Source organism: Anomaloglossus baeobatrachus, unplaced genomic scaffold (assembly GCF_048569485.1).
Source record: "Anomaloglossus baeobatrachus isolate aAnoBae1 unplaced genomic scaffold, aAnoBae1.hap1 Scaffold_771, whole genome shotgun sequence".
NCBI lineage: Eukaryota > Metazoa > Chordata > Amphibia > Anura > Aromobatidae > Anomaloglossus > Anomaloglossus baeobatrachus.
In genome coordinates this window covers 47,217-73,760 of record NW_027445153.1, presented here as the reverse complement: position 1 = coordinate 73,760, position 26,544 = coordinate 47,217, and the positions used below count along the sequence as shown (strand labels likewise).

General features: G+C 46.7%; 20 non-coding genes across 20 annotated transcripts; all 20 read left to right on the top strand.

Moving 5' to 3' along the window:
* Positions 1-851: 851 nt before the first annotated feature.
* Positions 852-1,042, top strand: LOC142288040 (U2 spliceosomal RNA). The gene has a single exon (XR_012748909.1). It is a non-coding gene; the product is annotated as a U2 spliceosomal RNA (small nuclear RNA).
* Positions 1,043-2,159: 1,117 nt separating this feature from the next.
* On the top strand, positions 2,160-2,350 carry LOC142288039 (U2 spliceosomal RNA). The gene has a single exon (XR_012748908.1). It is a non-coding gene; the product is annotated as a U2 spliceosomal RNA (small nuclear RNA).
* Positions 2,351-3,465: 1,115 nt separating this feature from the next.
* LOC142288038 (U2 spliceosomal RNA) lies at positions 3,466-3,656 on the top strand. The gene has a single exon (XR_012748907.1). It is a non-coding gene; the product is annotated as a U2 spliceosomal RNA (small nuclear RNA).
* A 1,117-nt stretch (positions 3,657-4,773) lies between these two features.
* On the top strand, positions 4,774-4,964 carry LOC142288036 (U2 spliceosomal RNA). The gene has a single exon (XR_012748905.1). It is a non-coding gene; the product is annotated as a U2 spliceosomal RNA (small nuclear RNA).
* Positions 4,965-6,081: 1,117 nt separating this feature from the next.
* LOC142288035 (U2 spliceosomal RNA) lies at positions 6,082-6,272 on the top strand. Its single transcript, XR_012748904.1, has one exon. It is a non-coding gene; the product is annotated as a U2 spliceosomal RNA (small nuclear RNA).
* A 1,117-nt stretch (positions 6,273-7,389) lies between these two features.
* On the top strand, positions 7,390-7,580 carry LOC142288034 (U2 spliceosomal RNA). Its single transcript, XR_012748903.1, has one exon. It is a non-coding gene; the product is annotated as a U2 spliceosomal RNA (small nuclear RNA).
* A 1,117-nt stretch (positions 7,581-8,697) lies between these two features.
* Positions 8,698-8,888, top strand: LOC142288033 (U2 spliceosomal RNA). Its single transcript, XR_012748902.1, has one exon. It is a non-coding gene; the product is annotated as a U2 spliceosomal RNA (small nuclear RNA).
* Positions 8,889-10,002: 1,114 nt separating this feature from the next.
* LOC142288032 (U2 spliceosomal RNA) lies at positions 10,003-10,193 on the top strand. Its single transcript, XR_012748901.1, has one exon. It is a non-coding gene; the product is annotated as a U2 spliceosomal RNA (small nuclear RNA).
* Positions 10,194-11,310: 1,117 nt separating this feature from the next.
* On the top strand, positions 11,311-11,501 carry LOC142288031 (U2 spliceosomal RNA). Its single transcript, XR_012748900.1, has one exon. It is a non-coding gene; the product is annotated as a U2 spliceosomal RNA (small nuclear RNA).
* A 1,117-nt stretch (positions 11,502-12,618) lies between these two features.
* Positions 12,619-12,809, top strand: LOC142288030 (U2 spliceosomal RNA). Its single transcript, XR_012748899.1, has one exon. It is a non-coding gene; the product is annotated as a U2 spliceosomal RNA (small nuclear RNA).
* Positions 12,810-13,926: 1,117 nt separating this feature from the next.
* LOC142288029 (U2 spliceosomal RNA) lies at positions 13,927-14,117 on the top strand. The gene has a single exon (XR_012748898.1). It is a non-coding gene; the product is annotated as a U2 spliceosomal RNA (small nuclear RNA).
* Positions 14,118-15,234: 1,117 nt separating this feature from the next.
* LOC142288028 (U2 spliceosomal RNA) lies at positions 15,235-15,425 on the top strand. Its single transcript, XR_012748897.1, has one exon. It is a non-coding gene; the product is annotated as a U2 spliceosomal RNA (small nuclear RNA).
* A 1,117-nt stretch (positions 15,426-16,542) lies between these two features.
* Positions 16,543-16,733, top strand: LOC142288027 (U2 spliceosomal RNA). The gene has a single exon (XR_012748896.1). It is a non-coding gene; the product is annotated as a U2 spliceosomal RNA (small nuclear RNA).
* A 1,117-nt stretch (positions 16,734-17,850) lies between these two features.
* Positions 17,851-18,041, top strand: LOC142288025 (U2 spliceosomal RNA). The gene has a single exon (XR_012748894.1). It is a non-coding gene; the product is annotated as a U2 spliceosomal RNA (small nuclear RNA).
* A 1,117-nt stretch (positions 18,042-19,158) lies between these two features.
* On the top strand, positions 19,159-19,349 carry LOC142288024 (U2 spliceosomal RNA). The gene has a single exon (XR_012748893.1). It is a non-coding gene; the product is annotated as a U2 spliceosomal RNA (small nuclear RNA).
* Positions 19,350-20,466: 1,117 nt separating this feature from the next.
* On the top strand, positions 20,467-20,657 carry LOC142288023 (U2 spliceosomal RNA). Its single transcript, XR_012748892.1, has one exon. It is a non-coding gene; the product is annotated as a U2 spliceosomal RNA (small nuclear RNA).
* A 1,117-nt stretch (positions 20,658-21,774) lies between these two features.
* Positions 21,775-21,965, top strand: LOC142288022 (U2 spliceosomal RNA). Its single transcript, XR_012748891.1, has one exon. It is a non-coding gene; the product is annotated as a U2 spliceosomal RNA (small nuclear RNA).
* Positions 21,966-23,082: 1,117 nt separating this feature from the next.
* Positions 23,083-23,273, top strand: LOC142288021 (U2 spliceosomal RNA). Its single transcript, XR_012748890.1, has one exon. It is a non-coding gene; the product is annotated as a U2 spliceosomal RNA (small nuclear RNA).
* A 1,117-nt stretch (positions 23,274-24,390) lies between these two features.
* Positions 24,391-24,581, top strand: LOC142288020 (U2 spliceosomal RNA). The gene has a single exon (XR_012748889.1). It is a non-coding gene; the product is annotated as a U2 spliceosomal RNA (small nuclear RNA).
* Positions 24,582-25,698: 1,117 nt separating this feature from the next.
* LOC142288019 (U2 spliceosomal RNA) lies at positions 25,699-25,889 on the top strand. Its single transcript, XR_012748888.1, has one exon. It is a non-coding gene; the product is annotated as a U2 spliceosomal RNA (small nuclear RNA).
* The last annotated feature ends 655 nt before the right edge of the window (positions 25,890-26,544 follow it).

Sequence of the window (26,544 nt, the reverse complement as noted above, 5' to 3'; positions counted from 1 at the left end):
ATCTACAATTGGCATCTGGTGTTATCTCTCTGCTTCCACTCCAAATAAAGTTACCTGTTGTTACCTGAACGTCAAATACTAAGAATGGGCGGCCTATGAAAGAATTAGTACTTTCATTAAGTATACTAAACCGGCTAATTGGGAATAGACAAACTGTAAAAAGCCCTCTGAGAAAGCCCCTCTCTAACCTTTGTTAGTAAGCTTTTCTGTAGCCTGCCTGTTGATGTATTTTCGGTTTGAACAGTGCACAACATGAAGAGACGGAACACTGGCGGCTTGTCACAATGCCCCCCGATGACATCACAATAGCGCTGCTGCCTAGAAAACAAGCTGCGCAGAAGAAGTTGTTCTTTGGGTGGGAGGGTGGGCTAGTGGAAGGAGGGGGCAATCTCTTTTTTTCCCGGGTGGTAGGGGGATGACAGGAGAAGGGAAGCGGGTGGTGAGAAAGGTACAGAGGGCAGGGTTTGGGGGCTGGGAAGGAAAGGGAAAAGATTAGGGTTTGGGGATGATGAAAGGGCTTTCTACGGGTAAGGATGGCAAAGGGTGGCAGTGACGGAAAGTCAGGCAACCTGTCCTGTCCGTCTTTTTGTATCGTGAATTGGAAAGACTGCAAGGGGGAGGGGAGTTGCTTGCGCCCTAAAGGAGGAGTTATTCAGATTCATTGCAGTGGGCGGCGGCTGCAAAACGCACCATTCTTCTTGTTTTTGCTCTGCAAAGCAGCCTTTTCAAGGGTTGGCTTGGGTGACAAAATGTCTTGTGTAGGCGTGGGTTTGTCTCCCTCTCGCTCTCTCTCCCTAAGATGTGTCCGGCATAGGCCAGGGTGCCACTCGAGGCCCAAACCAATTCTGGTTATCGCTTCTCGGCCTTTTGGCTAAGATCAAGTGTAGTATCTGTTCTTATCAGTTTAATATCTGATACGTCCCCTATCTGGGGACCATATATTAAATGGATTTTTAGAACAGGGAGATGGAAAAAGAGCTTGCTCTGTCCACTCCACGCATTGACCTGGTATTGCAGTACCTCCAGGAACGGTGCACCCCTTCTTAACCCAGTTTCCAAAAGCAGAACTCGATTCACCTGATTCATATTAGCCCGATTAGCGAATTGAAATGAATTTTTATCTAACACACTTTTTACTTGCTTTATTCATCCAAATAGCAAACTCATCACCACTCAACTTCACCAACTCTGCTATGTCCCGTGCAGTATCTTGTTGTCAGTCTAATCTAGATCATGTGTAATTGAATGGAATAGATCCCTTTTGGACAAAGTGAAGTCAGATGCTGCAGTGACCACAGGTGTGAGAGGATCTACAATTGGCATCTGGTGTTATCTCTCTGCTTCCACTCCAAATAAAGTTACCTGTTGTTACCTGAACGTCAAATACTAAGAATGGGCGGCCTATGAAAGAATTAGTACTTTCATTAAGTATACTAAACCGGCTAATTGGGAATAGACAAACTGTAAAAAGCCCTCTGAGAAAGGCCCTCTCTAACCTTTGTTAGTAAGCTTTTCTGTAGCCTGCCTGTTGATGTATTTTCGGTTTGAACAGTGCACAACATGAAGAGACGGAACACTGGCGGCTTGTCACAATGCCCCCCGATGACATCACAATAGCGCTGCTGCCTAGAAAACAAGCTGCGCAGAAGAAGTTGTTCTTTGGGTGGGAGGGTGGGCTAGTGGAAGGAGGGGGCAATCTCTTTTTTTCCCGGGTGGTAGGGGGATGACAGGAGAAGGGAAGCGGGTGGTGAGAAAGGTACAGAGGGCAGGGTTTGGGGGCTGGGAAGGAAAGGGAAAAGATTAGGGTTTGGGGATGATGAAAGGGCTTTCTACGGGTAAGGATGGCAAAGGGTGGCAGTGACGGAAAGTCAGGCAACCTGTCCTGTCCGTCTTTTTGTATCGTGAATTGGAAAGACTGCAAGGGGGAGGGGAGTTGCTTGCGCCCTAAAGGAGGAGTTATTCAGATTCATTGCAGTGGGCGGCGGCTGCAAAACGCACCATTCTTCTTGTTTTTGCTCTGCAAAGCAGCCTTTTCAAGGGTTGGCTTGGGTGACAAAATGTCTTGTGTAGGCGTGGGTTTGTCTCCCTCTCGCTCTCTCTCCCTAAGATGTGTCCGGCATAGGCCAGGGTGCCACTCGAGGCCCAAACCAATTCTGGTTATCGCTTCTCGGCCTTTTGGCTAAGATCAAGTGTAGTATCTGTTCTTATCAGTTTAATATCTGATACGTCCCCTATCTGGGGACCATATATTAAATGGATTTTTAGAACAGGGAGATGGAAAAAGAGCTTGCTCTGTCCACTCCACGCATTGACCTGGTATTGCAGTACCTCCAGGAACGGTGCACCCCTTCTTAACCCAGTTTCCAAAAGCAGAACTCGATTCACCTGATTCATATTAGCCCGATTAGCGAATTGAAATGAATTTTTATCTAACACACTTTTTACTTGCTTTATTCATCCAAATAGCAAACTCATCACCACTCAACTTCACCAACTCTGCTATGTCCCGTGCAGTATCTTGTTGTCAGTCTAATCTAGATCATGTGTAATTGAATGGAATAGATCCCTTTTGGACAAAGTGGAGTCAGATGCTGCAGTGACCACAGGTGTGAGAGGATCTACAATTGGCATCTGGTGTTATCTCTCTGCTTCCACTCCAAATAAAGTTACCTGTTGTTACCTGAACGTCAAATACTAAGAATGGGCGGCCTATGAAAGAATTAGTACTTTCATTAAGTATACTAAACCGGCTAATTGGGAATAGACAAACTGTAAAAAGCCCTCTGAGAAAGCCCCTCTCTAACCTTTGTTAGTAAGTTTCTGTAGCCTGCCTGTTGATGTATTTTCGGTTTGAACAGTGCACAACATGAAGAGACGGAACACTGGCGGCTTGTCACAATGCCCCCCGATGACATCACAATAGCGCTGCTGCCTAGAAAACAAGCTGCGCAGAAGAAGTTGTTCTTTGGGTGGGAGGGTGGGCTAGTGGAAGGAGGGGGCAATCTCTTTTTTTCCCGGGTGGTAGGGGGATGACAGGAGAAGGGAAGCGGGTGGTGAGAAAGGTACAGAGGGCAGGGTTTGGGGGCTGGGAAGGAAAGGGAAAAGATTAGGGTTTGGGGATGATGAAAGGGCTTTCTACGGGTAAGGATGGCAAAGGGTGGCAGTGACGGAAAGTCAGGCAACCTGTCCTGTCCGTCTTTTTGTATCGTGAATTGGAAAGACTGCAAGGGGGAGGGGAGTTGCTTGCGCCCTAAAGGAGGAGTTATTCAGATTCATTGCAGTGGGCGGCGGCTGCAAAACGCACCATTCTTCTTGTTTTTGCTCTGCAAAGCAGCCTTTTCAAGGGTTGGCTTGGGTGACAAAATGTCTTGTGTAGGCGTGGGTTTGTCTCCCTCTCGCTCTCTCTCCCTAAGATGTGTCCGGCATAGGCCAGGGTGCCACTCGAGGCCCAAACCAATTCTGGTTATCGCTTCTCGGCCTTTTGGCTAAGATCAAGTGTAGTATCTGTTCTTATCAGTTTAATATCTGATACGTCCCCTATCTGGGGACCATATATTAAATGGATTTTTAGAACAGGGAGATGGAAAAAGAGCTTGCTCTGTCCACTCCACGCATTGACCTGGTATTGCAGTACCTCCAGGAACGGTGCACCCCTTCTTAACCCAGTTTCCAAAAGCAGAACTCGATTCACCTGATTCATATTAGCCCGATTAGCGAATTGAAATGAATTTTTATCTAACACACTTTTTACTTGCTTTATTCATCCAAATAGCAAACTCATCACCACTCAACTTCACCAACTCTGCTATGTCCCGTGCAGTATCTTGTTGTCAGTCTAATCTAGATCATGTGTAATTGAATGGAATAGATCCCTTTTGGACAAAGTGGAGTCAGATGCTGCAGTGACCACAGGTGTGAGAGGATCTACAATTGGCATCTGGTGTTATCTCTCTGCTTCCACTCCAAATAAAGTTACCTGTTGTTACCTGAACGTCAAATACTAAGAATGGGCGGCCTATGAAAGAATTAGTACTTTCATTAAGTATACTAAACCGGCTAATTGGGAATAGACAAACTGTAAAAAGCCCTCTGAGAAAGCCCCTCTCTAACCTTTGTTAGTAAGCTTTTCTGTAGCCTGCCTGTTGATGTATTTTCGGTTTGAACAGTGCACAACATGAAGAGACGGAACACTGGCGGCTTGTCACAATGCCCCCCGATGACATCACAATAGCGCTGCTGCCTAGAAAACAAGCTGCGCAGAAGAAGTTGTTCTTTGGGTGGGAGGGTGGGCTAGTGGAAGGAGGGGGCAATCTCTTTTTTTCCCGGGTGGTAGGGGGATGACAGGAGAAGGGAAGCGGGTGGTGAGAAAGGTACAGAGGGCAGGGTTTGGGGGCTGGGAAGGAAAGGGAAAAGATTAGGGTTTGGGGATGATGAAAGGGCTTTCTACGGGTAAGGATGGCAAAGGGTGGCAGTGACGGAAAGTCAGGCAACCTGTCCTGTCCGTCTTTTTGTATCGTGAATTGGAAAGACTGCAAGGGGGAGGGGAGTTGCTTGCGCCCTAAAGGAGGAGTTATTCAGATTCATTGCAGTGGGCGGCGGCTGCAAAACGCACCATTCTTCTTGTTTTTGCTCTGCAAAGCAGCCTTTTCAAGGGTTGGCTTGGGTGACAAAATGTCTTGTGTAGGCGTGGGTTTGTCTCCCTCTCGCTCTCTCTCCCTAAGATGTGTCCGGCATAGGCCAGGGTGCCACTCGAGGCCCAAACCAATTCTGGTTATCGCTTCTCGGCCTTTTGGCTAAGATCAAGTGTAGTATCTGTTCTTATCAGTTTAATATCTGATACGTCCCCTATCTGGGGACCATATATTAAATGGATTTTTAGAACAGGGAGATGGAAAAAGAGCTTGCTCTGTCCACTCCACGCATTGACCTGGTATTGCAGTACCTCCAGGAACGGTGCACCCCTTCTTAACCCAGTTTCCAAAAGCAGAACTCGATTCACCTGATTCATATTAGCCCGATTAGCGAATTGAAATGAATTTTTATCTAACACACTTTTTACTTGCTTTATTCATCCAAATAGCAAACTCATCACCACTCAACTTCACCAACTCTGCTATGTCCCGTGCAGTATCTTGTTGTCAGTCTAATCTAGATCATGTGTAATTGAATGGAATAGATCCCTTTTGGACAAAGTGGAGTCAGATGCTGCAGTGACCACAGGTGTGAGAGGATCTACAATTGGCATCTGGTGTTATCTCTCTGCTTCCACTCCAAATAAAGTTACCTGTTGTTACCTGAACGTCAAATACTAAGAATGGGCGGCCTATGAAAGAATTAGTACTTTCATTAAGTATACTAAACCGGCTAATTGGGAATAGACAAACTGTAAAAAGCCCTCTGAGAAAGCCCCTCTCTAACCTTTGTTAGTAAGCTTTTCTGTAGCCTGCCTGTTGATGTATTTTCGGTTTGAACAGTGCACAACATGAAGAGACGGAACACTGGCGGCTTGTCACAATGCCCCCCGATGACATCACAATAGCGCTGCTGCCTAGAAAACAAGCTGCGCAGAAGAAGTTGTTCTTTGGGTGGGAGGGTGGGCTAGTGGAAGGAGGGGGCAATCTCTTTTTTTCCCGGGTGGTAGGGGGATGACAGGAGAAGGGAAGCGGGTGGTGAGAAAGGTACAGAGGGCAGGGTTTGGGGGCTGGGAAGGAAAGGGAAAAGATTAGGGTTTGGGGATGATGAAAGGGCTTTCTACGGGTAAGGATGGCAAAGGGTGGCAGTGACGGAAAGTCAGGCAACCTGTCCTGTCCGTCTTTTTGTATCGTGAATTGGAAAGACTGCAAGGGGGAGGGGAGTTGCTTGCGCCCTAAAGGAGGAGTTATTCAGATTCATTGCAGTGGGCGGCGGCTGCAAAACGCACCATTCTTCTTGTTTTTGCTCTGCAAAGCAGCCTTTTCAAGGGTTGGCTTGGGTGACAAAATGTCTTGTGTAGGCGTGGGTTTGTCTCCCTCTCGCTCTCTCTCCCTAAGATGTGTCCGGCATAGGCCAGGGTGCCACTCGAGGCCCAAACCAATTCTGGTTATCGCTTCTCGGCCTTTTGGCTAAGATCAAGTGTAGTATCTGTTCTTATCAGTTTAATATCTGATACGTCCCCTATCTGGGGACCATATATTAAATGGATTTTTAGAACAGGGAGATGGAAAAAGAGCTTGCTCTGTCCACTCCACGCATTGACCTGGTATTGCAGTACCTCCAGGAACGGTGCACCCCTTCTTAACCCAGTTTCCAAAAGCAGAACTCGATTCACCTGATTCATATTAGCCCGATTAGCGAATTGAAATGAATTTTTATCTAACACACTTTTTACTTGCTTTATTCATCCAAATAGCAAACTCATCACCACTCAACTTCACCAACTCTGCTATGTCCCGTGCAGTATCTTGTTGTCAGTCTAATCTAGATCATGTGTAATTGAATGGAATAGATCCCTTTTGGACAAAGTGGAGTCAGATGCTGCAGTGACCACAGGTGTGAGAGGATCTACAATTGGCATCTGGTGTTATCTCTCTGCTTCCACTCCAAATAAAGTTACCTGTTGTTACCTGAACGTCAAATACTAAGAATGGGCGGCCTATGAAAGAATTAGTACTTTCATTAAGTATACTAAACCGGCTAATTGGGAATAGACAAACTGTAAAAAGCCCTCTGAGAAAGCCCCTCTCTAACCTTTGTTAGTAAGCTTTTCTGTAGCCTGCCTGTTGATGTATTTTCGGTTTGAACAGTGCACAACATGAAGAGACGGAACACTGGCGGCTTGTCACAATGCCCCCCGATGACATCACAATAGCGCTGCTGCCTAGAAAACAAGCTGCGCAGAAGAAGTTGTTCTTTGGGTGGGAGGGTGGGCTAGTGGAAGGAGGGGGCAATCTCTTTTTTTCCCGGGTGGTAGGGGGATGACAGGAGAAGGGAAGCGGGTGGTGAGAAAGGTACAGAGGGCAGGGTTTGGGGGCTGGGAAGGAAAGGGAAAAGATTAGGGTTTGGGGATGATGAAAGGGCTTTCTACGGGTAAGGATGGCAAAGGGTGGCAGTGACGGAAAGTCAGGCAACCTGTCCTGTCCGTCTTTTTGTATCGTGAATTGGAAAGACTGCAAGGGGGAGGGGAGTTGCTTGCGCCCTAAAGGAGGAGTTATTCAGATTCATTGCAGTGGGCGGCGGCTGCAAAACGCACCATTCTTCTTGTTTTTGCTCTGCAAAGCAGCCTTTTCAAGGGTTGGCTTGGGTGACAAAATGTCTTGTGTAGGCGTGGGTTTGTCTCCCTCTCGCTCTCTCTCCCTAAGATGTGTCCGGCATAGGCCAGGGTGCCACTCGAGGCCCAAACCAATTCTGGTTATCGCTTCTCGGCCTTTTGGCTAAGATCAAGTGTAGTATCTGTTCTTATCAGTTTAATATCTGATACGTCCCCTATCTGGGGACCATATATTAAATGGATTTTTAGAACAGGGAGATGGAAAAAGAGCTTGCTCTGTCCACTCCACGCATTGACCTGGTATTGCAGTACCTCCAGGAACGGTGCACCCCTTCTTAACCCAGTTTCCAAAAGCAGAACTCGATTCACCTGATTCATATTAGCCCGATTAGCGAATTGAAATGAATTTTTATCTAACACACTTTTTACTTGCTTTATTCATCCAAATAGCAAACTCATCACCACTCAACTTCACCAACTCTGCTATGTCCCGTGCAGTATCTTGTTGTCAGTCTAATCTAGATCATGTGTAATTGAATGGAATAGATCCCTTTTGGACAAAGTGGAGTCAGATGCTGCAGTGACCACAGGTGTGAGAGGATCTACAATTGGCATCTGGTGTTATCTCTCTGCTTCCACTCCAAATAAAGTTACCTGTTGTTACCTGAACGTCAAATACTAAGAATGGGCGGCCTATGAAAGAATTAGTACTTTCATTAAGTATACTAAACCGGCTAATTGGGAATAGACAAACTGTAAAAAGCCCTCTGAGAAAGCCCCTCTCTAACCTTTGTTAGTAAGCTTTTCTGTAGCCTGCCTGTTGATGTATTTTCGGTTTGAACAGTGCACAACATGAAGAGACGGAACACTGGCGGCTTGTCACAATGCCCCCCGATGACATCACAATAGCGCTGCTGCCTAGAAAACAAGCTGCGCAGAAGAAGTTGTTCTTTGGGTGGGAGGGTGGGCTAGTGGAAGGAGGGGGCAATCTCTTTTTTTCCCGGGTGGTAGGGGGATGACAGGAGAAGGGAAGCGGGTGGTGAGAAAGGTACAGAGGGCAGGGTTTGGGGGCTGGGAAGGAAAGGGAAAAGATTAGGGTTTGGGGATGATGAAAGGGCTTTCTACGGGTAAGGATGGCAAAGGGTGGCAGTGACGGAAAGTCAGGCAACCTGTCCTGTCCGTCTTTTTGTATCGTGAATTGGAAAGACTGCAAGGGGGAGGGGAGTTGCTTGCGCCCTAAAGGAGGAGTTATTCAGATTCATTGCAGTGGGCGGCGGCTGCAAAACGCACCATTCTTCTTGTTTTTGCTCTGCAAAGCAGCCTTTTCAAGGGTTGGCTTGGGTGACAAAATGTCTTGTGTAGGCGTGGGTTTGTCTCCCTCTCGCTCTCTCTCCCTAAGATGTGTCCGGCATAGGCCAGGGTGCCACTCGAGGCCCAAACCAATTCTGGTTATCGCTTCTCGGCCTTTTGGCTAAGATCAAGTGTAGTATCTGTTCTTATCAGTTTAATATCTGATACGTCCCCTATCTGGGGACCATATATTAAATGGATTTTTAGAACAGGGAGATGGAAAAAGAGCTTGCTCTGTCCACTCCACGCATTGACCTGGTATTGCAGTACCTCCAGGAACGGTGCACCCCTTCTTAACCCAGTTTCCAAAAGCAGAACTCGATTCACCTGATTCATATTAGCCCGATTAGCGAATTGAAATGAATTTTTATCTAACACACTTTTTACTTGCTTTATTCATCCAAATAGCAAACTCATCACCACTCAACTTCACCAACTCTGCTATGTCCCGTGCAGTATCTTGTTGTCAGTCTAATCTAGATCATGTGTAATTGAATGGAATAGATCCCTTTTGGACAAAGTGGAGTCAGATGCTGCAGTGACCACAGGTGTGAGAGGATCTACAATTGGCATCTGGTGTTATCTCTCTGCTTCCACTCCAAATAAAGTTACCTGTTGTTACCTGAACGTCAAATACTAAGAATGGGCGGCCTATGAAAGAATTAGTACTTTCATTAAGTATACTAAACCGGCTAATTGGGAATAGACAAACTGTAAAAAGCCCTCTGAGAAAGCCCCTCTCTAACCTTTGTTAGTAAGCTTTTCTGTAGCCTGCCTGTTGATGTATTTTCGGTTTGAACAGTGCACAACATGAAGAGACGGAACACTGGCGGCTTGTCACAATGCCCCCCGATGACATCACAATAGCGCTGCTGCCTAGAAAACAAGCTGCGCAGAAGAAGTTGTTCTTTGGGTGGGAGGGTGGGCTAGTGGAAGGAGGGGGCAATCTCTTTTTTTCCCGGGTGGTAGGGGGATGACAGGAGAAGGGAAGCGGGTGGTGAGAAAGGTACAGAGGGCAGGGTTTGGGGGCTGGGAAGGAAAGGGAAAAGATTAGGGTTTGGGGATGATGAAAGGGCTTTCTACGGGTAAGGATGGCAAAGGGTGGCAGTGACGGAAAGTCAGGCAACCTGTCCTGTCCGTCTTTTTGTATCGTGAATTGGAAAGACTGCAAGGGGGAGGGGAGTTGCTTGCGCCCTAAAGGAGGAGTTATTCAGATTCATTGCAGTGGGCGGCTGCAAAACGCACCATTCTTCTTGTTTTTGCTCTGCAAAGCAGCCTTTTCAAGGGTTGGCTTGGGTGACAAAATGTCTTGTGTAGGCGTGGGTTTGTCTCCCTCTCGCTCTCTCTCCCTAAGATGTGTCCGGCATAGGCCAGGGTGCCACTCGAGGCCCAAACCAATTCTGGTTATCGCTTCTCGGCCTTTTGGCTAAGATCAAGTGTAGTATCTGTTCTTATCAGTTTAATATCTGATACGTCCCCTATCTGGGGACCATATATTAAATGGATTTTTAGAACAGGGAGATGGAAAAAGAGCTTGCTCTGTCCACTCCACGCATTGACCTGGTATTGCAGTACCTCCAGGAACGGTGCACCCCTTCTTAACCCAGTTTCCAAAAGCAGAACTCGATTCACCTGATTCATATTAGCCCGATTAGCGAATTGAAATGAATTTTTATCTAACACACTTTTTACTTGCTTTATTCATCCAAATAGCAAACTCATCACCACTCAACTTCACCAACTCTGCTATGTCCCGTGCAGTATCTTGTTGTCAGTCTAATCTAGATCATGTGTAATTGAATGGAATAGATCCCTTTTGGACAAAGTGGAGTCAGATGCTGCAGTGACCACAGGTGTGAGAGGATCTACAATTGGCATCTGGTGTTATCTCTCTGCTTCCACTCCAAATAAAGTTACCTGTTGTTACCTGAACGTCAAATACTAAGAATGGGCGGCCTATGAAAGAATTAGTACTTTCATTAAGTATACTAAACCGGCTAATTGGGAATAGACAAACTGTAAAAAGCCCTCTGAGAAAGCCCCTCTCTAACCTTTGTTAGTAAGCTTTTCTGTAGCCTGCCTGTTGATGTATTTTCGGTTTGAACAGTGCACAACATGAAGAGACGGAACACTGGCGGCTTGTCACAATGCCCCCCGATGACATCACAATAGCGCTGCTGCCTAGAAAACAAGCTGCGCAGAAGAAGTTGTTCTTTGGGTGGGAGGGTGGGCTAGTGGAAGGAGGGGGCAATCTCTTTTTTTCCCGGGTGGTAGGGGGATGACAGGAGAAGGGAAGCGGGTGGTGAGAAAGGTACAGAGGGCAGGGTTTGGGGGCTGGGAAGGAAAGGGAAAAGATTAGGGTTTGGGGATGATGAAAGGGCTTTCTACGGGTAAGGATGGCAAAGGGTGGCAGTGACGGAAAGTCAGGCAACCTGTCCTGTCCGTCTTTTTGTATCGTGAATTGGAAAGACTGCAAGGGGGAGGGGAGTTGCTTGCGCCCTAAAGGAGGAGTTATTCAGATTCATTGCAGTGGGCGGCGGCTGCAAAACGCACCATTCTTCTTGTTTTTGCTCTGCAAAGCAGCCTTTTCAAGGGTTGGCTTGGGTGACAAAATGTCTTGTGTAGGCGTGGGTTTGTCTCCCTCTCGCTCTCTCTCCCTAAGATGTGTCCGGCATAGGCCAGGGTGCCACTCGAGGCCCAAACCAATTCTGGTTATCGCTTCTCGGCCTTTTGGCTAAGATCAAGTGTAGTATCTGTTCTTATCAGTTTAATATCTGATACGTCCCCTATCTGGGGACCATATATTAAATGGATTTTTAGAACAGGGAGATGGAAAAAGAGCTTGCTCTGTCCACTCCACGCATTGACCTGGTATTGCAGTACCTCCAGGAACGGTGCACCCCTTCTTAACCCAGTTTCCAAAAGCAGAACTCGATTCACCTGATTCATATTAGCCCGATTAGCGAATTGAAATGAATTTTTATCTAACACACTTTTTACTTGCTTTATTCATCCAAATAGCAAACTCATCACCACTCAACTTCACCAACTCTGCTATGTCCCGTGCAGTATCTTGTTGTCAGTCTTATCTAGATCATGTGTAATTGAATGGAATAGATCCCTTTTGGACAAAGTGGAGTCAGATGCTGCAGTGACCACAGGTGTGAGAGGATCTACAATTGGCATCTGGTGTTATCTCTCTGCTTCCACTCCAAATAAAGTTACCTGTTGTTACCTGAACGTCAAATACTAAGAATGGGCGGCCTATGAAAGAATTAGTACTTTCATTAAGTATACTAAACCGGCTAATTGGGAATAGACAAACTGTAAAAAGCCCTCTGAGAAAGCCCCTCTCTAACCTTTGTTAGTAAGCTTTTCTGTAGCCTGCCTGTTGATGTATTTTCGGTTTGAACAGTGCACAACATGAAGAGACGGAACACTGGCGGCTTGTCACAATGCCCCCCGATGACATCACAATAGCGCTGCTGCCTAGAAAACAAGCTGCGCAGAAGAAGTTGTTCTTTGGGTGGGAGGGTGGGCTAGTGGAAGGAGGGGGCAATCTCTTTTTTTCCCGGGTGGTAGGGGGATGACAGGAGAAGGGAAGCGGGTGGTGAGAAAGGTACAGAGGGCAGGGTTTGGGGGCTGGGAAGGAAAGGGAAAAGATTAGGGTTTGGGGATGATGAAAGGGCTTTCTACGGGTAAGGATGGCAAAGGGTGGCAGTGACGGAAAGTCAGGCAACCTGTCCTGTCCGTCTTTTTGTATCGTGAATTGGAAAGACTGCAAGGGGGAGGGGAGTTGCTTGCGCCCTAAAGGAGGAGTTATTCAGATTCATTGCAGTGGGCGGCGGCTGCAAAACGCACCATTCTTCTTGTTTTTGCTCTGCAAAGCAGCCTTTTCAAGGGTTGGCTTGGGTGACAAAATGTCTTGTGTAGGCGTGGGTTTGTCTCCCTCTCGCTCTCTCTCCCTAAGATGTGTCCGGCATAGGCCAGGGTGCCACTCGAGGCCCAAACCAATTCTGGTTATCGCTTCTCGGCCTTTTGGCTAAGATCAAGTGTAGTATCTGTTCTTATCAGTTTAATATCTGATACGTCCCCTATCTGGGGACCATATATTAAATGGATTTTTAGAACAGGGAGATGGAAAAAGAGCTTGCTCTGTCCACTCCACGCATTGACCTGGTATTGCAGTACCTCCAGGAACGGTGCACCCCTTCTTAACCCAGTTTCCAAAAGCAGAACTCGATTCACCTGATTCATATTAGCCCGATTAGCGAATTGAAATGAATTTTTATCTAACACACTTTTTACTTGCTTTATTCATCCAAATAGCAAACTCATCACCACTCAACTTCACCAACTCTGCTATGTCCCGTGCAGTATCTTGTTGTCAGTCTAATCTAGATCATGTGTAATTGAATGGAATAGATCCCTTTTGGACAAAGTGGAGTCAGATGCTGCAGTGACCACAGGTGTGAGAGGATCTACAATTGGCATCTGGTGTTATCTCTCTGCTTCCACTCCAAATAAAGTTACCTGTTGTTACCTGAACGTCAAATACTAAGAATGGGCGGCCTATGAAAGAATTAGTACTTTCATTAAGTATACTAAACCGGCTAATTGGGAATAGACAAACTGTAAAAAGCCCTCTGAGAAAGCCCCTCTCTAACCTTTGTTAGTAAGCTTTTCTGTAGCCTGCCTGTTGATGTATTTTCGGTTTGAACAGTGCACAACATGAAGAGACGGAACACTGGCGGCTTGTCACAATGCCCCCCGATGACATCACAATAGCGCTGCTGCCTAGAAAACAAGCTGCGCAGAAGAAGTTGTTCTTTGGGTGGGAGGGTGGGCTAGTGGAAGGAGGGGGCAATCTCTTTTTTTCCCGGGTGGTAGGGGGATGACAGGAGAAGGGAAGCGGGTGGTGAGAAAGGTACAGAGGGCAGGGTTTGGGGGCTGGGAAGGAAAGGGAAAAGATTAGGGTTTGGGGATGATGAAAGGGCTTTCTACGGGTAAGGATGGCAAAGGGTGGCAGTGACGGAAAGTCAGGCAACCTGTCCTGTCCGTCTTTTTGTATCGTGAATTGGAAAGACTGCAAGGGGGAGGGGAGTTGCTTGCGCCCTAAAGGAGGAGTTATTCAGATTCATTGCAGTGGGCGGCGGCTGCAAAACGCACCATTCTTCTTGTTTTTGCTCTGCAAAGCAGCCTTTTCAAGGGTTGGCTTGGGTGACAAAATGTCTTGTGTAGGCGTGGGTTTGTCTCCCTCTCGCTCTCTCTCCCTAAGATGTGTCCGGCATAGGCCAGGGTGCCACTCGAGGCCCAAACCAATTCTGGTTATCGCTTCTCGGCCTTTTGGCTAAGATCAAGTGTAGTATCTGTTCTTATCAGTTTAATATCTGATACGTCCCCTATCTGGGGACCATATATTAAATGGATTTTTAGAACAGGGAGATGGAAAAAGAGCTTGCTCTGTCCACTCCACGCATTGACCTGGTATTGCAGTACCTCCAGGAACGGTGCACCCCTTCTTAACCCAGTTTCCAAAAGCAGAACTCGATTCACCTGATTCATATTAGCCCGATTAGCGAATTGAAATGAATTTTTATCTAACACACTTTTTACTTGCTTTATTCATCCAAATAGCAAACTCATCACCACTCAACTTCACCAACTCTGCTATGTCCCGTGCAGTATCTTGTTGTCAGTCTAATCTAGATCATGTGTAATTGAATGGAATAGATCCCTTTTGGACAAAGTGGAGTCAGATGCTGCAGTGACCACAGGTGTGAGAGGATCTACAATTGGCATCTGGTGTTATCTCTCTGCTTCCACTCCAAATAAAGTTACCTGTTGTTACCTGAACGTCAAATACTAAGAATGGGCGGCCTATGAAAGAATTAGTACTTTCATTAAGTATACTAAACCGGCTAATTGGGAATAGACAAACTGTAAAAAGCCCTCTGAGAAAGCCCCTCTCTAACCTTTGTTAGTAAGCTTTTCTGTAGCCTGCCTGTTGATGTATTTTCGGTTTGAACAGTGCACAACATGAAGAGACGGAACACTGGCGGCTTGTCACAATGCCCCCCGATGACATCACAATAGCGCTGCTGCCTAGAAAACAAGCTGCGCAGAAGAAGTTGTTCTTTGGGTGGGAGGGTGGGCTAGTGGAAGGAGGGGGCAATCTCTTTTTTTCCCGGGTGGTAGGGGGATGACAGGAGAAGGGAAGCGGGTGGTGAGAAAGGTACAGAGGGCAGGGTTTGGGGGCTGGGAAGGAAAGGGAAAAGATTAGGGTTTGGGGATGATGAAAGGGCTTTCTACGGGTAAGGATGGCAAAGGGTGGCAGTGACGGAAAGTCAGGCAACCTGTCCTGTCCGTCTTTTTGTATCGTGAATTGGAAAGACTGCAAGGGGGAGGGGAGTTGCTTGCGCCCTAAAGGAGGAGTTATTCAGATTCATTGCAGTGGGCGGCGGCTGCAAAACGCACCATTCTTCTTGTTTTTGCTCTGCAAAGCAGCCTTTTCAAGGGTTGGCTTGGGTGACAAAATGTCTTGTGTAGGCGTGGGTTTGTCTCCCTCTCGCTCTCTCTCCCTAAGATGTGTCCGGCATAGGCCAGGGTGCCACTCGAGGCCCAAACCAATTCTGGTTATCGCTTCTCGGCCTTTTGGCTAAGATCAAGTGTAGTATCTGTTCTTATCAGTTTAATATCTGATACGTCCCCTATCTGGGGACCATATATTAAATGGATTTTTAGAACAGGGAGATGGAAAAAGAGCTTGCTCTGTCCACTCCACGCATTGACCTGGTATTGCAGTACCTCCAGGAACGGTGCACCCCTTCTTAACCCAGTTTCCAAAAGCAGAACTCGATTCACCTGATTCATATTAGCCCGATTAGCGAATTGAAATGAATTTTTATCTAACACACTTTTTACTTGCTTTATTCATCCAAATAGCAAACTCATCACCACTCAACTTCACCAACTCTGCTATGTCCCGTGCAGTATCTTGTTGTCAGTCTAATCTAGATCATGTGTAATTGAATGGAATAGATCCCTTTTGGACAAAGTGGAGTCAGATGCTGCAGTGACCACAGGTGTGAGAGGATCTACAATTGGCATCTGGTGTTATCTCTCTGCTTCCACTCCAAATAAAGTTACCTGTTGTTACCTGAACGTCAAATACTAAGAATGGGCGGCCTATGAAAGAATTAGTACTTTCATTAAGTATACTAAACCGGCTAATTGGGAATAGACAAACTGTAAAAAGCCCTCTGAGAAAGCCCCTCTCTAACCTTTGTTAGTAAGCTTTTCTGTAGCCTGCCTGTTGATGTATTTTCGGTTTGAACAGTGCACAACATGAAGAGACGGAACACTGGCGGCTTGTCACAATGCCCCCCGATGACATCACAATAGCGCTGCTGCCTAGAAAACAAGCTGCGCAGAAGAAGTTGTTCTTTGGGTGGGAGGGTGGGCTAGTGGAAGGAGGGGGCAATCTCTTTTTTTCCCGGGTGGTAGGGGGATGACAGGAGAAGGGAAGCGGGTGGTGAGAAAGGTACAGAGGGCAGGGTTTGGGGGCTGGGAAGGAAAGGGAAAAGATTAGGGTTTGGGGATGATGAAAGGGCTTTCTACGGGTAAGGATGGCAAAGGGTGGCAGTGACGGAAAGTCAGGCAACCTGTCCTGTCCGTCTTTTTGTATCGTGAATTGGAAAGACTGCAAGGGGGAGGGGAGTTGCTTGCGCCCTAAAGGAGGAGTTATTCAGATTCATTGCAGTGGGCGGCGGCTGCAAAACGCACCATTCTTCTTGTTTTTGCTCTGCAAAGCAGCCTTTTCAAGGGTTGGCTTGGGTGACAAAATGTCTTGTGTAGGCGTGGGTTTGTCTCCCTCTCGCTCTCTCTCCCTAAGATGTGTCCGGCATAGGCCAGGGTGCCACTCGAGGCCCAAACCAATTCTGGTTATCGCTTCTCGGCCTTTTGGCTAAGATCAAGTGTAGTATCTGTTCTTATCAGTTTAATATCTGATACGTCCCCTATCTGGGGACCATATATTAAATGGATTTTTAGAACAGGGAGATGGAAAAAGAGCTTGCTCTGTCCACTCCACGCATTGACCTGGTATTGCAGTACCTCCAGGAACGGTGCACCCCTTCTTAACCCAGTTTCCAAAAGCAGAACTCGATTCACCTGATTCATATTAGCCCGATTAGCGAATTGAAATGAATTTTTATCTAACACACTTTTTACTTGCTTTATTCATCCAAATAGCAAACTCATCACCACTCAACTTCACCAACTCTGCTATGTCCCGTGCAGTATCTTGTTGTCAGTCTAATCTAGATCATGTGTAATTGAATGGAATAGATCCCTTTTGGACAAAGTGGAGTCAGATGCTGCAGTGACCACAGGTGTGAGAGGATCTACAATTGGCATCTGGTGTTATCTCTCTGCTTCCACTCCAAATAAAGTTACCTGTTGTTACCTGAACGTCAAATACTAAGAATGGGCGGCCTATGAAAGAATTAGTACTTTCATTAAGTATACTAAACCGGCTAATTGGGAATAGACAAACTGTAAAAAGCCCTCTGAGAAAGCCCCTCTCTAACCTTTGTTAGTAAGCTTTTCTGTAGCCTGCCTGTTGATGTATTTTCGGTTTGAACAGTGCACAACATGAAGAGACGGAACACTGGCGGCTTGTCACAATGCCCCCCGATGACATCACAATAGCGCTGCTGCCTAGAAAACAAGCTGCGCAGAAGAAGTTGTTCTTTGGGTGGGAGGGTGGGCTAGTGGAAGGAGGGGGCAATCTCTTTTTTTCCCGGGTGGTAGGGGGATGACAGGAGAAGGGAAGCGGGTGGTGAGAAAGGTACAGAGGGCAGGGTTTGGGGGCTGGGAAGGAAAGGGAAAAGATTAGGGTTTGGGGATGATGAAAGGGCTTTCTACGGGTAAGGATGGCAAAGGGTGGCAGTGACGGAAAGTCAGGCAACCTGTCCTGTCCGTCTTTTTGTATCGTGAATTGGAAAGACTGCAAGGGGGAGGGGAGTTGCTTGCGCCCTAAAGGAGGAGTTATTCAGATTCATTGCAGTGGGCGGCGGCTGCAAAACGCACCATTCTTCTTGTTTTTGCTCTGCAAAGCAGCCTTTTCAAGGGTTGGCTTGGGTGACAAAATGTCTTGTGTAGGCGTGGGTTTGTCTCCCTCTCGCTCTCTCTCCCTAAGATGTGTCCGGCATAGGCCAGGGTGCCACTCGAGGCCCAAACCAATTCTGGTTATCGCTTCTCGGCCTTTTGGCTAAGATCAAGTGTAGTATCTGTTCTTATCAGTTTAATATCTGATACGTCCCCTATCTGGGGACCATATATTAAATGGATTTTTAGAACAGGGAGATGGAAAAAGAGCTTGCTCTGTCCACTCCACGCATTGACCTGGTATTGCAGTACCTCCAGGAACGGTGCACCCCTTCTTAACCCAGTTTCCAAAAGCAGAACTCGATTCACCTGATTCATATTAGCCCGATTAGCGAATTGAAATGAATTTTTATCTAACACACTTTTTACTTGCTTTATTCATCCAAATAGCAAACTCATCACCACTCAACTTCACCAACTCTGCTATGTCCCGTGCAGTATCTTGTTGTCAGTCTAATCTAGATCATGTGTAATTGAATGGAATAGATCCCTTTTGGACAAAGTGGAGTCAGATGCTGCAGTGACCACAGGTGTGAGAGGATCTACAATTGGCATCTGGTGTTATCTCTCTGCTTCCACTCCAAATAAAGTTACCTGTTGTTACCTGAACGTCAAATACTAAGAATGGGCGGCCTATGAAAGAATTAGTACTTTCATTAAGTATACTAAACCGGCTAATTGGGAATAGACAAACTGTAAAAAGCCCTCTGAGAAAGCCCCTCTCTAACCTTTGTTAGTAAGCTTTTCTGTAGCCTGCCTGTTGATGTATTTTCGGTTTGAACAGTGCACAACATGAAGAGACGGAACACTGGCGGCTTGTCACAATGCCCCCCGATGACATCACAATAGCGCTGCTGCCTAGAAAACAAGCTGCGCAGAAGAAGTTGTTCTTTGGGTGGGAGGGTGGGCTAGTGGAAGGAGGGGGCAATCTCTTTTTTTCCCGGGTGGTAGGGGGATGACAGGAGAAGGGAAGCGGGTGGTGAGAAAGGTACAGAGGGCAGGGTTTGGGGGCTGGGAAGGAAAGGGAAAAGATTAGGGTTTGGGGATGATGAAAGGGCTTTCTACGGGTAAGGATGGCAAAGGGTGGCAGTGACGGAAAGTCAGGCAACCTGTCCTGTCCGTCTTTTTGTATCGTGAATTGGAAAGACTGCAAGGGGGAGGGGAGTTGCTTGCGCCCTAAAGGAGGAGTTATTCAGATTCATTGCAGTGGGCGGCGGCTGCAAAACGCACCATTCTTCTTGTTTTTGCTCTGCAAAGCAGCCTTTTCAAGGGTTGGCTTGGGTGACAAAATGTCTTGTGTAGGCGTGGGTTTGTCTCCCTCTCGCTCTCTCTCCCTAAGATGTGTCCGGCATAGGCCAGGGTGCCACTCGAGGCCCAAACCAATTCTGGTTATCGCTTCTCGGCCTTTTGGCTAAGATCAAGTGTAGTATCTGTTCTTATCAGTTTAATATCTGATACGTCCCCTATCTGGGGACCATATATTAAATGGATTTTTAGAACAGGGAGATGGAAAAAGAGCTTGCTCTGTCCACTCCACGCATTGACCTGGTATTGCAGTACCTCCAGGAACGGTGCACCCCTTCTTAACCCAGTTTCCAAAAGCAGAACTCGATTCACCTGATTCATATTAGCCCGATTAGCGAATTGAAATGAATTTTTATCTAACACACTTTTTACTTGCTTTATTCATCCAAATAGCAAACTCATCACCACTCAACTTCACCAACTCTGCTATGTCCCGTGCAGTATCTTGTTGTCAGTCTAATCTAGATCATGTGTAATTGAATGGAATAGATCCCTTTTGGACAAAGTGGAGTCAGATGCTGCAGTGACCACAGGTGTGAGAGGATCTACAATTGGCATCTGGTGTTATCTCTCTGCTTCCACTCCAAATAAAGTTACCTGTTGTTACCTGAACGTCAAATACTAAGAATGGGCGGCCTATGAAAGAATTAGTACTTTCATTAAGTATACTAAACCGGCTAATTGGGAATAGACAAACTGTAAAAAGCCCTCTGAGAAAGCCCCTCTCTAACCTTTGTTAGTAAGCTTTTCTGTAGCCTGCCTGTTGATGTATTTTCGGTTTGAACAGTGCACAACATGAAGAGACGGAACACTGGCGGCTTGTCACAATGCCCCCCGATGACATCACAATAGCGCTGCTGCCTAGAAAACAAGCTGCGCAGAAGAAGTTGTTCTTTGGGTGGGAGGGTGGGCTAGTGGAAGGAGGGGGCAATCTCTTTTTTTCCCGGGTGGTAGGGGGATGACAGGAGAAGGGAAGCGGGTGGTGAGAAAGGTACAGAGGGCAGGGTTTGGGGGCTGGGAAGGAAAGGGAAAAGATTAGGGTTTGGGGATGATGAAAGGGCTTTCTACGGGTAAGGATGGCAAAGGGTGGCAGTGACGGAAAGTCAGGCAACCTGTCCTGTCCGTCTTTTTGTATCGTGAATTGGAAAGACTGCAAGGGGGAGGGGAGTTGCTTGCGCCCTAAAGGAGGAGTTATTCAGATTCATTGCAGTGGGCGGCGGCTGCAAAACGCACCATTCTTCTTGTTTTTGCTCTGCAAAGCAGCCTTTTCAAGGGTTGGCTTGGGTGACAAAATGTCTTGTGTAGGCGTGGGTTTGTCTCCCTCTCGCTCTCTCTCCCTAAGATGTGTCCGGCATAGGCCAGGGTGCCACTCGAGGCCCAAACCAATTCTGGTTATCGCTTCTCGGCCTTTTGGCTAAGATCAAGTGTAGTATCTGTTCTTATCAGTTTAATATCTGATACGTCCCCTATCTGGGGACCATATATTAAATGGATTTTTAGAACAGGGAGATGGAAAAAGAGCTTGCTCTGTCCACTCCACGCATTGACCTGGTATTGCAGTACCTCCAGGAACGGTGCACCCCTTCTTAACCCAGTTTCCAAAAGCAGAACTCGATTCACCTGATTCATATTAGCCCGATTAGCGAATTGAAATGAATTTTTATCTAACACACTTTTTACTTGCTTTATTCATCCAAATAGCAAACTCATCACCACTCAACTTCACCAACTCTGCTATGTCCCGTGCAGTATCTTGTTGTCAGTCTAATCTAGATCATGTGTAATTGAATGGAATAGATCCCTTTTGGACAAAGTGGAGTCAGATGCTGCAGTGACCACAGGTGTGAGAGGATCTACAATTGGCATCTGGTGTTATCTCTCTGCTTCCACTCCAAATAAAGTTACCTGTTGTTACCTGAACGTCAAATACTAAGAATGGGCGGCCTATGAAAGAATTAGTACTTTCATTAAGTATACTAAACCGGCTAATTGGGAATAGACAAACTGTAAAAAGCCCTCTGAGAAAGCCCCTCTCTAACCTTTGTTAGTAAGCTTTTCTGTAGCCTGCCTGTTGATGTATTTTCGGTTTGAACAGTGCACAACATGAAGAGACGGAACACTGGCGGCTTGTCACAATGCCCCCCGATGACATCACAATAGCGCTGCTGCCTAGAAAACAAGCTGCGCAGAAGAAGTTGTTCTTTGGGTGGGAGGGTGGGCTAGTGGAAGGAGGGGGCAATCTCTTTTTTTCCCGGGTGGTAGGGGGATGACAGGAGAAGGGAAGCGGGTGGTGAGAAAGGTACAGAGGGCAGGGTTTGGGGGCTGGGAAGGAAAGGGAAAAGATTAGGGTTTGGGGATGATGAAAGGGCTTTCTACGGGTAAGGATGGCAAAGGGTGGCAGTGACGGAAAGTCAGGCAACCTGTCCTGTCCGTCTTTTTGTATCGTGAATTGGAAAGACTGCAAGGGGGAGGGGAGTTGCTTGCGCCCTAAAGGAGGAGTTATTCAGATTCATTGCAGTGGGCGGCGGCTGCAAAACGCACCATTCTTCTTGTTTTTGCTCTGCAAAGCAGCCTTTTCAAGGGTTGGCTTGGGTGACAAAATGTCTTGTGTAGGCGTGGGTTTGTCTCCCTCTCGCTCTCTCTCCCTAAGATGTGTCCGGCATAGGCCAGGGTGCCACTCGAGGCCCAAACCAATTCTGGTTATCGCTTCTCGGCCTTTTGGCTAAGATCAAGTGTAGTATCTGTTCTTATCAGTTTAATATCTGATACGTCCCCTATCTGGGGACCATATATTAAATGGATTTTTAGAACAGGGAGATGGAAAAAGAGCTTGCTCTGTCCACTCCACGCATTGACCTGGTATTGCAGTACCTCCAGGAACGGTGCACCCCTTCTTAACCCAGTTTCCAAAAGCAGAACTCGATTCACCTGATTCATATTAGCCCGATTAGCGAATTGAAATGAATTTTTATCTAACACACTTTTTACTTGCTTTATTCATCCAAATAGCAAACTCATCACCACTCAACTTCACCAACTCTGCTATGTCCCGTGCAGTATCTTGTTGTCAGTCTAATCTAGATCATGTGTAATTGAATGGAATAGATCCCTTTTGGACAAAGTGGAGTCAGATGCTGCAGTGACCACAGGTGTGAGAGGATCTACAATTGGCATCTGGTGTTATCTCTCTGCTTCCACTCCAAATAAAGTTACCTGTTGTTACCTGAACGTCAAATACTAAGAATGGGCGGCCTATGAAAGAATTAGTACTTTCATTAAGTATACTAAACCGGCTAATTGGGAATAGACAAACTGTAAAAAGCCCTCTGAGAAAGCCCCTCTCTAACCTTTGTTAGTAAGCTTTTCTGTAGCCTGCCTGTTGATGTATTTTCGGTTTGAACAGTGCACAACATGAAGAGACGGAACACTGGCGGCTTGTCACAATGCCCCCCGATGACATCACAATAGCGCTGCTGCCTAGAAAACAAGCTGCGCAGAAGAAGTTGTTCTTTGGGTGGGAGGGTGGGCTAGTGGAAGGAGGGGGCAATCTCTTTTTTTCCCGGGTGGTAGGGGGATGACAGGAGAAGGGAAGCGGGTGGTGAGAAAGGTACAGAGGGCAGGGTTTGGGGGCTGGGAAGGAAAGGGAAAAGATTAGGGTTTGGGGATGATGAAAGGGCTTTCTACGGGTAAGGATGGCAAAGGGTGGCAGTGACGGAAAGTCAGGCAACCTGTCCTGTCCGTCTTTTTGTATCGTGAATTGGAAAGACTGCAAGGGGGAGGGGAGTTGCTTGCGCCCTAAAGGAGGAGTTATTCAGATTCATTGCAGTGGGCGGCGGCTGCAAAACGCACCATTCTTCTTGTTTTTGCTCTGCAAAGCAGCCTTTTCAAGGGTTGGCTTGGGTGACAAAATGTCTTGTGTAGGCGTGGGTTTGTCTCCCTCTCGCTCTCTCTCCCTAAGATGTGTCCGGCATAGGCCAGGGTGCCACTCGAGGCCCAAACCAATTCTGGTTATCGCTTCTCGGCCTTTTGGCTAAGATCAAGTGTAGTATCTGTTCTTATCAGTTTAATATCTGATACGTCCCCTATCTGGGGACCATATATTAAATGGATTTTTAGAACAGGGAGATGGAAAAAGAGCTTGCTCTGTCCACTCCACGCATTGACCTGGTATTGCAGTACCTCCAGGAACGGTGCACCCCTTCTTAACCCAGTTTCCAAAAGCAGAACTCGATTCACCTGATTCATATTAGCCCGATTAGCGAATTGAAATGAATTTTTATCTAACACACTTTTTACTTGCTTTATTCATCCAAATAGCAAACTCATCACCACTCAACTTCACCAACTCTGCTATGTCCCGTGCAGTATCTTGTTGTCAGTCTAATCTAGATCATGTGTAATTGAATGGAATAGATCCCTTTTGGACAAAGTGGAGTCAGATGCTGCAGTGACCACAGGTGTGAGAGGATCTACAATTGGCATCTGGTGTTATCTCTCTGCTTCCACTCCAAATAAAGTTACCTGTTGTTACCTGAACGTCAAATACTAAGAATGGGCGGCCTATGAAAGAATTAGTACTTTCATTAAGTATACTAAACCGGCTAATTGGGAATAGACAAACTGTAAAAAGCCCTCTGAGAAAGCCCCTCTCTAACCTTTGTTAGTAAGCTTTTCTGTAGCCTGCCTGTTGATGTATTTTCGGTTTGAACAGTGCACAACATGAAGAGACGGAACACTGGCGGCTTGTCACAATGCCCCCCGATGACATCACAATAGCGCTGCTGCCTAGAAAACAAGCTGCGCAGAAGAAGTTGTTCTTTGGGTGGGAGGGTGGGCTAGTGGAAGGAGGGGGCAATCTCTTTTTTTCCCGGGTGGTAGGGGGATGACAGGAGAAGGGAAGCGGGTGGTGAGAAAGGTACAGAGGGCAGGGTTTGGGGGCTGGGAAGGAAAGGGAAAAGATTAGGGTTTGGGGATGATGAAAGGGCTTTCTACGGGTAAGGATGGCAAAGGGTGGCAGTGACGGAAAGTCAGGCAACCTGTCCTGTCCGTCTTTTTGTATCGTGAATTGGAAAGACTGCAAGGGGGAGGGGAGTTGCTTGCGCCCTAAAGGAGGAGTTATTCAGATTCATTGCAGTGGGCGGCGGCTGCAAAACGCACCATTCTTCTTGTTTTTGCTCTGCAAAGCAGCCTTTTCAAGGGTTGGCTTGGGTGACAAAATGTCTTGTGTAGGCGTGGGTTTGTCTCCCTCTCGCTCTCTCTCCCTAAGATGTGTCCGGCATAGGCCAGGGTGCCACTCGAGGCCCAAACCAATTCTGGTTATCGCTTCTCGGCCTTTTGGCTAAGATCAAGTGTAGTATCTGTTCTTATCAGTTTAATATCTGATACGTCCCCTATCTGGGGACCATATATTAAATGGATTTTTAGAACAGGGAGATGGAAAAAGAGCTTGCTCTGTCCACTCCACGCATTGACCTGGTATTGCAGTACCTCCAGGAACGGTGCACCCCTTCTTAACCCAGTTTCCAAAAGCAGAACTCGATTCACCTGATTCATATTAGCCCGATTAGCGAATTGAAATGAATTTTTATCTAACACACTTTTTACTTGCTTTATTCATCCAAATAGCAAACTCATCACCACTCAACTTCACCAACTCTGCTATGTCCCGTGCAGTATCTTGTTGTCAGTCTAATCTAGATCATGTGTAATTGAATGGAATAGATCCCTTTTGGACAAAGTGGAGTCAGATGCTGCAGTGACCACAGGTGTGAGAGGATCTACAATTGGCATCTGGTGTTATCTCTCTGCTTCCACTCCAAATAAAGTTACCTGTTGTTACCTGAACGTCAAATACTAAGAATGGGCGGCCTATGAAAGAATTAGTACTTTCATTAAGTATACTAAACCGGCTAATTGGGAATAGACAAACTGTAAAAAGCCCTCTGAGAAAGCCCCTCTCTAACCTTTGTTAGTAAGCTTTTCTGTAGCCTGCCTGTTGATGTATTTTCGGTTTGAACAGTGCACAACATGAAGAGACGGAACACTGGCGGCTTGTCACAATGCCCCCCGATGACATCACAATAGCGCTGCTGCCTAGAAAACAAGCTGCGCAGAAGAAGTTGTTCTTTGGGTGGGAGGGTGGGCTAGTGGAAGGAGGGGGCAATCTCTTTTTTTCCCGGGTGGTAGGGGGATGACAGGAGAAGGGAAGCGGGTGGTGAGAAAGGTACAGAGGGCAGGGTTTGGGGGCTGGGAAGGAAAGGGAAAAGATTAGGGTTTGGGGATGATGAAAGGGCTTTCTACGGGTAAGGATGGCAAAGGGTGGCAGTGACGGAAAGTCAGGCAACCTGTCCTGTCCGTCTTTTTGTATCGTGAATTGGAAAGACTGCAAGGGGGAGGGGAGTTGCTTGCGCCCTAAAGGAGGAGTTATTCAGATTCATTGCAGTGGGCGGCGGCTGCAAAACGCACCATTCTTCTTGTTTTTGCTCTGCAAAGCAGCCTTTTCAAGGGTTGGCTTGGGTGACAAAATGTCTTGTGTAGGCGTGGGTTTGTCTCCCTCTCGCTCTCTCTCCCTAAGATGTGTCCGGCATAGGCCAGGGTGCCACTCGAGGCCCAAACCAATTCTGGTTATCGCTTCTCGGCCTTTTGGCTAAGATCAAGTGTAGTATCTGTTCTTATCAGTTTAATATCTGATACGTCCCCTATCTGGGGACCATATATTAAATGGATTTTTAGAACAGGGAGATGGAAAAAGAGCTTGCTCTGTCCACTCCACGCATTGACCTGGTATTGCAGTACCTCCAGGAACGGTGCACCCCTTCTTAACCCAGTTTCCAAAAGCAGAACTCGATTCACCTGATTCATATTAGCCCGATTAGCGAATTGAAATGAATTTTTATCTAACACACTTTTTACTTGCTTTATTCATCCAAATAGCAAACTCATCACCACTCAACTTCACCAACTCTGCTATGTCCCGTGCAGTATCTTGTTGTCAGTCTAATCTAGATCATGTGTAATTGAATGGAATAGATCCCTTTTGGACAAAGTGGAGTCAGATGCTGCAGTGACCACAGGTGTGAGAGGATCTACAATTGGCATCTGGTGTTATCTCTCTGCTTCCACTCCAAATAAAGTTACCTGTTGTTACCTGAACGTCAAATACTAAGAATGGGCGGCCTATGAAAGAATTAGTACTTTCATTAAGTATACTAAACCGGCTAATTGGGAATAGACAAACTGTAAAAAGCCCTCTGAGAAAGCCCCTCTCTAACCTTTGTTAGTAAGCTTTTCTGTAGCCTGCCTGTTGATGTATTTTCGGTTTGAACAGTGCACAACATGAAGAGACGGAACACTGGCGGCTTGTCACAATGCCCCCCGATGACATCACAATAGCGCTGCTGCCTAGAAAACAAGCTGCGCAGAAGAAGTTGTTCTTTGGGTGGGAGGGTGGGCTAGTGGAAGGAGGGGGCAAT